The sequence below is a fragment of the Ciconia boyciana genome, chromosome 7 (genome assembly GCF_034638445.1).
Source record: "Ciconia boyciana chromosome 7, ASM3463844v1, whole genome shotgun sequence".
NCBI classification, from domain to species: domain Eukaryota; kingdom Metazoa; phylum Chordata; class Aves; order Ciconiiformes; family Ciconiidae; genus Ciconia; species Ciconia boyciana.
This window is the reverse complement of record NC_132940.1, coordinates 66,599,276-66,608,625: the sequence shown is the minus strand read 5'-3', so window position 1 is coordinate 66,608,625 and position 9,350 is coordinate 66,599,276.

The window sequence follows — 9,350 nt, the reverse complement described above, 5'->3', positions numbered from 1 at the left end:
ACCAGATCTCGCTGCTAAAGTATCATTTATAATGTCATACAGGTAATCACTGGGATTAGTAAGAGCTTAATGCAAGCACTACATTTCCCAAGTAAACAGACCAGGCAGTATCAATTCCTCTTACACATATTTTCAATGAAAACCTTTTCTGTTTTAAGTCAAAGTTGGCAACATAAAGAGTAAAATACATATTAACATTTTTTTCCAGTGAGAAGACTGAGGATGCTATTTCTTCATGATTCGACGGACAGACAATGCTAGCTTCTTCTATTTCTGTTACGAATATAAACAGTCTTCAAGCTGGAATAAAAAAGGTTTAAAAATCAGCTGTTTTCCCAGCTCAACTGTGCAGTGAAAAAGCTGCTGTCAGCTATCTGCCTTGATCAAACACGGCTTTGGGTGTTCTTAGAAGACAGTATATAAGGATAGAGAAAAAAGAAACAGAAGATATCACAACATAGTAAAAGGAACCTTTAGAAGATAGAGATGATAACAGGAAAGGAAACAGGAAGAAGAAAAAATCCTATTCTCAGCCTTATATACTAACAGACCTTTTTTCCTTCCACTTTCTTACTTTCATCTTTTTACAGTGGTGTTCTCATAGATTTTCCATTACTCACTTCTGAATGACTTTGGGTCTCACGCCTCCGCTTCATTTTCCCACACATCTAGTTCCCTTCTTTTGTTTCTTTGTTTCCTGTTACCTTTTTACCTTTTCACCTTTTCTTTTTTGTTCTTTCTCTGCCTCTCTGTATTCTGTTTTCCTTTTCTTCTCTTTCCCTGTTTTCCACATTCCAATTCACCACAACTTGTATTTCATGGCACTGAACAACCTTATCATAATTTAAACACACTCATCTGCACAGAGACCCTGCAGTTACCTTTGGTCAGCAACTGGTAACATTCCTCTTCAATTAGATCAACTTAAAACAAATTATTACAATACTACAATCCAACACAACGCACCATATACAATTCTAGAAAGAGAAATTGGGTAAAATGATTTCTAGCCTTATTCTGCAACCCTGGATTCAGGGACCATGCTGCCATCCCTACTGATTAATGAATTCTTTTTTTTTTAAATAAAAAAGGTTACTAATTTCAGTACAGATTGCAGGGTTGAGACTATCTTTAACATATGTGCATCAGGGAGGAGGAATACAGGTCTCTCCTTCTGATGAAATTAAACCATATGACAACCATACAAAAAATTAACCATTCCACAAAAAGGAAACAGTTTTTACTAATCCTCATACTTGTTTAAAGAAACTGTAAGAAAAGGTACAGGATTTATATTAGTAAAAATGATTTTCTAATGTGGATAAACAAGAAAAATATTCAAGATAGTCAGGTTTCATAAAAGCATGATTGAGTTAAGAAGATAAAACCAGAAAAATTCAAGCTTATTGCAGAGCCTTATGACTGCAGATTTAAAGCTTGCTCAGACATTTCTCTGATTTAGAGTGTTTTTATGATGCCAAATTGGCAAAAGGACATGCATACATCATTAGTTAACTCAAGAAAATTTTTGTAGTCTTATTTAATTACAATGCTTTAATGCAGAACTTGAAACAAAATCACAGGAGTTGTCCTTAAAAGCCCAGGAATAACTGGAGAGTCCTGCTGTGCAATGCAGTGAACCCCAAGACCTAAGTGAAGTGCCTTTTCTAAATTCATCCTTCCACTGGGCAAAGGCTGGAGCCATACACAGTTCCTAGCCTCAGGCAGCTGCACTGTGCTTCACACGAGGAAGTAGGTGTACCAGTAGCAAGCTTTCACATATTACCGTCCTCTTGTCTACATCAGTCAGCAATTTTTTGCGAAAAAGGTGAATGAAGGAGGGGGAAATCCTCTTTAATTGCAGTCAACAGGACATCACTACAAAATCAAAGGAATGTGAAGCAACAACAAAAGTATTAGCTGGAATGTAAAGCTTTCCATTTTTTATCAAACCAAAAATAGTTTTTCATCCATGAAGCGTCTAGATAGGAAAAAAATCTGTTGGCAGTGTGGGTGACAACTGGAAGAATACTTTCAAGGAAAACGGTTTGAGGGCAGGTGAGAGAAACACAACTGCAATCACCCATTCACGGCTGAAAGCAAGAACCAAGGCTGAAAGCTTTGAACAAGCAGAGAAAGATGAAAGAACCTGCAGTGAATATCTACTTTCGAAGATGAGTATGGCATATTTCAGAGTCCTGACATGTTGTTCTGTAAGCAGGTACCCTTCACTGGTACATCATGCCCTTTGTTTGAAATTTCTTTCTTCATGCAGCAATGGGGTGATGTCTCAGTCTCTTTTAAGAATGAAACAGCACCTTACCTACAGGTAAAGAAAATCTGTAAGTAAAAGTTTGTAAAAAAAGTTTTGGACAAATCCATTCACATAACAAAGAGAACAAGAACCTCAGCAAGAGGGCAATGCAAGATGAGAGCAAAGAAACGCACAACTGCATTACAATAAGGAAAAACAGTTAATTGCCGTAATTCCTTCTGGTTTCACTTTAGTGTTTTGCTCAGACTCTTTTTACTTTTTTATTTATTATAATACAACCTAGTGAGACTTAAGACACTGAGAAAGCACTAGATCATCTCCCTAATGTAAGACTCTGCAGCATGCTAACAAAGTTTAATGAATCTCTCAGAGCATAGTATTTCACAATCCAATCCATATCCAGCCGCTTGGTAACTCAGAGCTTTCAATTTCAAGGGCTTACTTCCTGAAAGTTTTTTTTGGTTTTTGTTTTGGGTTTTTTTCCAGAGAAGCTGGCAGAATCATATTAAGGTAATTTAATTTGGTAGAGTCAAAATGTGAAGTCAGGTATTCTGAGGGCTAGTCAATGCCAGCACAAGGCTTTGGCTGATGTGTGATTGCCAGCCACACATTTAGTACTGCTTATTTCTCTCTCATCTTCTCTGTGCAGCAATAAAAATTGTAGACAAAGCTCCTTCTAGTAGCTTGGTAGAAAACCGACGTTTTCTCTAGTCTAATAAATTGTGGGATGTGGCCTTGTGTCAATTCAATTACAGAAGGTATTTGATTTGCCCCATTTCAAGTTGCCCTCATTCATCACATACTATTTGAGCCTCCATAGTATATAGAAGGCTAATCAATTTAACAGCCACTTACTAAAACCCACTAAACTAATGTAGGAAGGAGTCAATAAATGAAAGATTACTATTGTTTTTACTGTGTTTATAGTCCACTCAGCTAGTCTTATTGAGTGGTTGGGAAACGGGCATCTTCTTGTCTCTGACAGCTAATTTAGAATGAAATAATGTTCCAAGGTAATTGAACTTCTAACTGCAGATTTCAGGACACCAAGAACAGTATACAGTGTTGCCTTTTCTACACGAAGAAATATTATCAGACAGGCAGTGAAAAAGAAATGGAGTTTTAAAAATAACTTACTTGGGAAAATGACAACTCAATCAGAATCAACTCAAATTTTCAGCTACTCTAAATTTGTTTGACAAAGTTTTCCCATATACTTAATTTAAAGGATAAAATTCAGCTACACAGGGTAGCGTGGGGTTTGTTCTTTTACCAGATAATAATTGTTATACCAAAGGGGATTTAGGTAAATGAATATTGACTTTCTACATGTATCATTAATAGCTCTTTACTTCTCTTTTCCACTTTTAAGTCCAGTCATAACTCTTTCAGTACTCATGCCATAGTCTGGTATCTTCCAGGGGTCCAGCCAGTAAAGCCACAGCACAGATTATAATGGTAGACCACAAATTCTCCCAAAGCTGATTTTACAGGAGTCCTTATCCTCAAATACTGAAAGGTATTTTAGGGAGCAGTGGAATAGAGGTGAATGTGCAAATCACCGGGCTGTAAAGCCATTCTTTATCTTCATCTCAGTTTCTATCCGCGCCATACAAAGTAGAACCACTCCAATGAAATGGCCACAAAGGCCACTCACAGCTGACGGCTCACCCGGCAGCAGGATGGGTTAGGCAGTCCATAGCTGTGGGAGTCGGTGATGCAGGGTCACATCCATCCTCAGGCTGGCTTAGCTGGAGAGGTTTGGAGTTGCTGGCAGACTTGGATGCTCCACAGCCTAGTGCTGAAAGATGTGGCCTCAGACCCACTCAAGCAGATACAGCGAGTACACCAACACCCTCTGCCACCTGCTCAGTGCTCCAACTGCCAGCCTCTGGGGAAACGCATCTCTCCTCTCCAACAACTTTGCTACTCTTTAACCTCCATTTCCTAGCTTGCAAATTATTTCATATCTAAACTGCCCAGTGAATCTGACCTGACTTTACTAATCTGAGAGGGTCTAGCCTCATTTTTAGGAAATTTATTATTCTCCCAAAAATCTAACTGGCTGTTAAGTAATGAGCGTTAGACCTCAAGCAAATATATACTGTCTCTCCTCAGGATCTCGTATGGGTTTCTTGAAATGTTTTAGTAGCCCCATATCTGGTGTGTTCTGGTGCAGCAACCAAATAGATGAAAAATATTTCATTTCTCTTCTTTTAAATACTAAATAAGCCACTATTCATAGCAAACATTTTAAGAAGGCTTCAGGCAGAAACAAATACTGATGGCTAAGTTTCAGTTGGAAAGAGCAGACAAATGACAGAAATGTTCAGAGACTGGTAGCAAGAGCATCCATTTCTCAGTGCTGCTAAGAAAATTGGTTGCCGCTCTTTGCCTGTAAGATGTAACTTGGAAGTAAAATCACCTCAGGTGTGTCTATTTCAAACAAGCTTGTGCATGAGGGGAATTGTGGATTTGCTCAGACATAACCTAAAAACACGCATTACAGCCTATTCCCATTTCTTTTTAGGACACAAGGAAAATTTGAAAGAACAGATGTCAAGACTGATACCCATTTCTAAAAGATCAGAAGCTGTATGAGGTGATGTCATGGCCTATCCACACTGGGTCAGCACACAATGTAAGGCAGGACAGTCTATATTGCATAGTTGGAATGCATTTACCAGCTGGGCCTTCCCAGAGTTTTTTAGAACGTCTCTGACAATTGTCCCTTTCTGCTTTTTTAAAGTTTCCTACTACAGAATGTCAAATGTTAGCTTTCGATCAATCCTGCCCTCTACTCACACACAGCTACTACATAATTCAATGGAGAGTCTATGTCAAAGCACAACTGGTCTTCGCTAATTATACTGTATAACACAAGACATACAAAGTTTTGTTTTCTCTCATTTCTCCTTTTTATCTGTCACATAGTGCTATCTCATCCTCAGAAATCAGCATGGTTTTAGTAACTAAAGGTACAAACAAGGGCTTGTTTCAAAGGCACACCACTAAACTGAACAGAAAAGAATTGATTTATCTGTTGAAAAATGACAAGGGAAAATAATACCAAAAATGCAAAATGTCTTATTTTACTGGACTATTTTCCACATAAATTAAAAAATATGGATCACATTATCATTAGTTTATGCAGCAACAGTCTAGTTTGTGATGAAAAAGCTAAGGAGACCAGAACTGTGTAACCTTATACGGTATTTGCTTTGCAGAAAATGTACTTATGAAATATACATGTGCTGAGATGTCATTAGGATGCAGTTCTTCATTTTGATTAAAATGCTGCTTCCTTTATGTTTACTGAGCTTCAAAAACCATCCTGATTTCTATGCTTATATAGTATTTTCTGTCTTTTTTTTAAAAGCAGGACTAAATTTAGCTTCACTGCTATGTATGCAAAAATGAATGCAAATATGAAGCTTTCTTTAGCTTCAGTTATTAACCTGAGAGATAAACTAGAAAACTATTAACTCAAAGCCCAAGATGATGACTACTTCTAATAACAGTAACTCCAGAAGCCTGAAATGAGGTCTGGGATCCACTGCAGTGAGCACTGAATAAACACATCACGAGAGACGCACCACTTCCCCAGGGAGCATGAAGCCAACCAGGCCAGATGAAGATGAGAGAAACTAAGGCATGGAGCAATGTTAAGATCATGCCTGAAGAGCTCCACTTATCTGTCAGCAGAAAAGCATTTTTTCTTTTCTATTTACTTATTTGCAAGATTTGTTTCACAATTTTTGCTCATTTTACCCCTATGCTGTGGGCAGTTTCCACTATGATATTCAAAATATATACTTAAAACGTGTATATTGCTCTTTATCATCAAAGGTTCTCAGTCTTGACCAGTCACCAACTATGCGCTGTGCAACTTTATTTCAATTCTCATACCAAGTGAGTGAAGCTCCATGAATCAATGAAGCTTTGATTTTCTACTGTGGGAACAGGACTTGACTATTTTGGGGGGGGTGGTGGTGGGTGCTGATATTATTTCTAATCACTTGGAACCTTTTTTGCCCAGAACTACATGCACAGATGCTGCCAGATGCACTGGTCCTGGAAAATTAGGTTACTGTCAGACCTACTGGCTGGATGTAGAGTCTTAATTTTAGCATCTTCTCACTGTATTCTTGCAAAGTAATTCTGTGGGTGTGTGGCATGCTAGGAGGAAAGGAAAGGCAATGGAAGATAGGGAGCCAAATGTCAAAGCAGGCAGAATATCCTTGAGCTATCTTTGCAGCTCTACCAGGGCTTCAGCAGGCTGGGCCCAAACGAGCAGCCCTACTGTCACGTCAAGAAAAGTACCCTCCTTACAAAACATACCAAAGACTTTGCTTTTACTTGTCCGCGTTTCTTTTATTACTAACTTCACTGATGCAAAATAATAGCACATGAATATCTGATTCTTGCTCTAAAGTTAAGGATCAGGTCTAGTTCACAGAGAATGAATGATACGTTTTCCTCTATCTATGCACAACCCCGGATCTGCATAGACCTATTAGGCAGAAAGAGATCTCTGCTCACCAGCTCCAGACCAGTTCCAAGGGAATAACACTGTAGATAAATCCCGCCACAGCCCCTGATCCAAAGGCTTTCAGGTGAGGTCAGAGTTCAAATAAGGAGACTGGAAAGGAGACTTTGGAGCCCAAGTTGTCTTTTTAAGACTCTTCTCTCACTGCCATCTCTCAGCCCTGGATCTGTGCATGTCAGACAGTTTCCCTTCACTTCACCAGAAATGGCAGCATGTCCCTTCCTTCTGGCCAGAGCTTATACAAAGATACAGAGCTGAAGTGTTTTAAGATGATTCATTTCAAAAGTGAAGGAAATTGTTAACCTTAAAATATGAAAAGATGATCTATATGATGAAAAGATAACTAATGGGAACCTTTTTAGTTAGCAGAAAAAAAAAATGACCTGGAAATATAGCTGAAGAGGTAGCATCCTTGTAGGGAGTGAGTCTTGTGATCTACACCTGTCCCATTGCAGGGAGGGCTGTACGTCTCCCCACAGACCCCTGAATGACGTGAGGATGTGCTGTTACGCCAATACAAGCTCTCACCTTTGCTGAGAGCTGTACAAAGCATGGTATATCTTATGGATTCTGCATATATAAAAGAAAAGGCCCACTTATACAATCTGTGATTGATGTTCAAGCGAAGCATTTTAAACCAGTCAAGGCAGACACTAGTTCAAGGGATAATTTTGTACAGCGCTTGATATACCTGGTGTATGCTCAGCCCTGCTTCATTCTAAGAATATGAGCAGCACATGGCAGCAGCATCCAGAAAACCCCACTGATTTCTCACATTCACCTTCCTTCTAAAAAAAGGTATCCTCTGATGTGAAATTATTGCATCAAGACCAAAGATGGAAATGTAAAGATTACTTCAGAACGTACCCAAAATACAGTCAGAAAAAATTAAGTAGATGAACTAACAAAATACTGCTCCCTTTTCCCAAAAACCTAATTTAATCCCAAAAGCTTAGCTTTGATTAGAGATTTCAAAAAAAGCATTTCAAAGGCTCGTAAGACCTTGGTAAGAACTACTTAGCTGAATGATATAACACACTCCAAAATAATGAACTGATCAATAAATCAGTTTAACCATAAGTAGTAAAGAGGACCTATAGGATTTAGTCATAACTTCATCATTAGCTTAATGCAATGTTTTTAGGGAGCTTAAGTCATGTATAAAGCCAATGAGTTCTGCTGCCTTCAGCTGGGTTAAGTGAAAGTAAACATCAGCATAAGATACAAACTCAGAGTTGTGCTTCTTGGATATACAGCAAGCCCAGCTACAACAGAACAGCCGAACACCCCCAGAGTGGCACCCAGAGGGAAACAGGATTATTTAAAAGCTAGGGAAACTAGATGCATAAATCCAAATCAATGTTTCAGAAAAAAATTTTTTCCACCTCACATATAAGGGAGATCCACCAGACTACAGACAACAGTTTTTGCCTGTACAGTGCTCCAAGGGGGTCTCTACAGCACTTGGACAAACAGCACGTGCTCTCTCCCCTCCATGTCACGACTGTTTGGCCACTGCCTGCTGGTGCAAGTACCACCAGCATGCCAGGCAAGAGCGTGCCTAGGAGGTCTGTGTCCCCCAGAGGGTGCCCAGGGTCACATTCATCTCCACACACGTAGCAACCCTCCAGACAGGGTCTTACAGGCGGCCTGAGGGCTGCTATTAGCAGAGAGTATGCACTCTGTGTGTCTAGGATTCCCATTACGACGAGACACAATATATCCTGGGAAATCCTTGGAAAATGTGCTTTGGGGAAAAATCTTAACTAATCTGGATCCTTCATACTGGAATAAATAAAGCTTTTACTTAAATGTCAGTTATTGAATGAACATAACTATGTAAAGATAATTTTGGCAGGTGGATTCAAATCATTCAAAAATCACAGTGTGCTTTGATTTTAGCGTGCTCTTCCCCTTCTTTCTTTGAGCTCTGTTTTGTTAGCCCTTCTTAAAGCACAAGCTTCATCACTGCTTGGAAAATTCTGGAAAAAATTATCACCATGGCTATTATATGGTCCTTCATTCACAACCTAAGTTAGATAACACCATTTTCAGTATCCTGTCAAAAGCCTTTTCTACCAGAATTTCTGAAGCTGTTAGGATCTGCAAAAAAAATTCATGGTCTAGAGAAAATTAAAACTTACTTGGGGCAAGCTGCATTAGATGGCAAAATGGGCTTTTCTTTCTCATAAATGACATAAAACAAGCCTTAGAAGACAGAAAAGAGATTTTTTTTCCTAGGAAAAGGAGTGATGATTTTGTTTTCCTGGCAGTTTTACCAGTAGTTCCATTACAGATTTTGTATTATTCACTGCTGTGACTGCACTCAACCAGGTAACTGACAGATATTCAGTCAGCACAGTGTTCTCAAATTGAGCTGCCTTCTGAATCAGTTTCTGTCATTATTTTGATGTGTCATATATCAGTGCCTCTGAAAGACCTGCCACAAGCTGTTTTAACAGTAGAGATATCACTTGACTTAGAGCCCCTAATAGTGTACTATCTACTATCATAAGTATTTTGAGG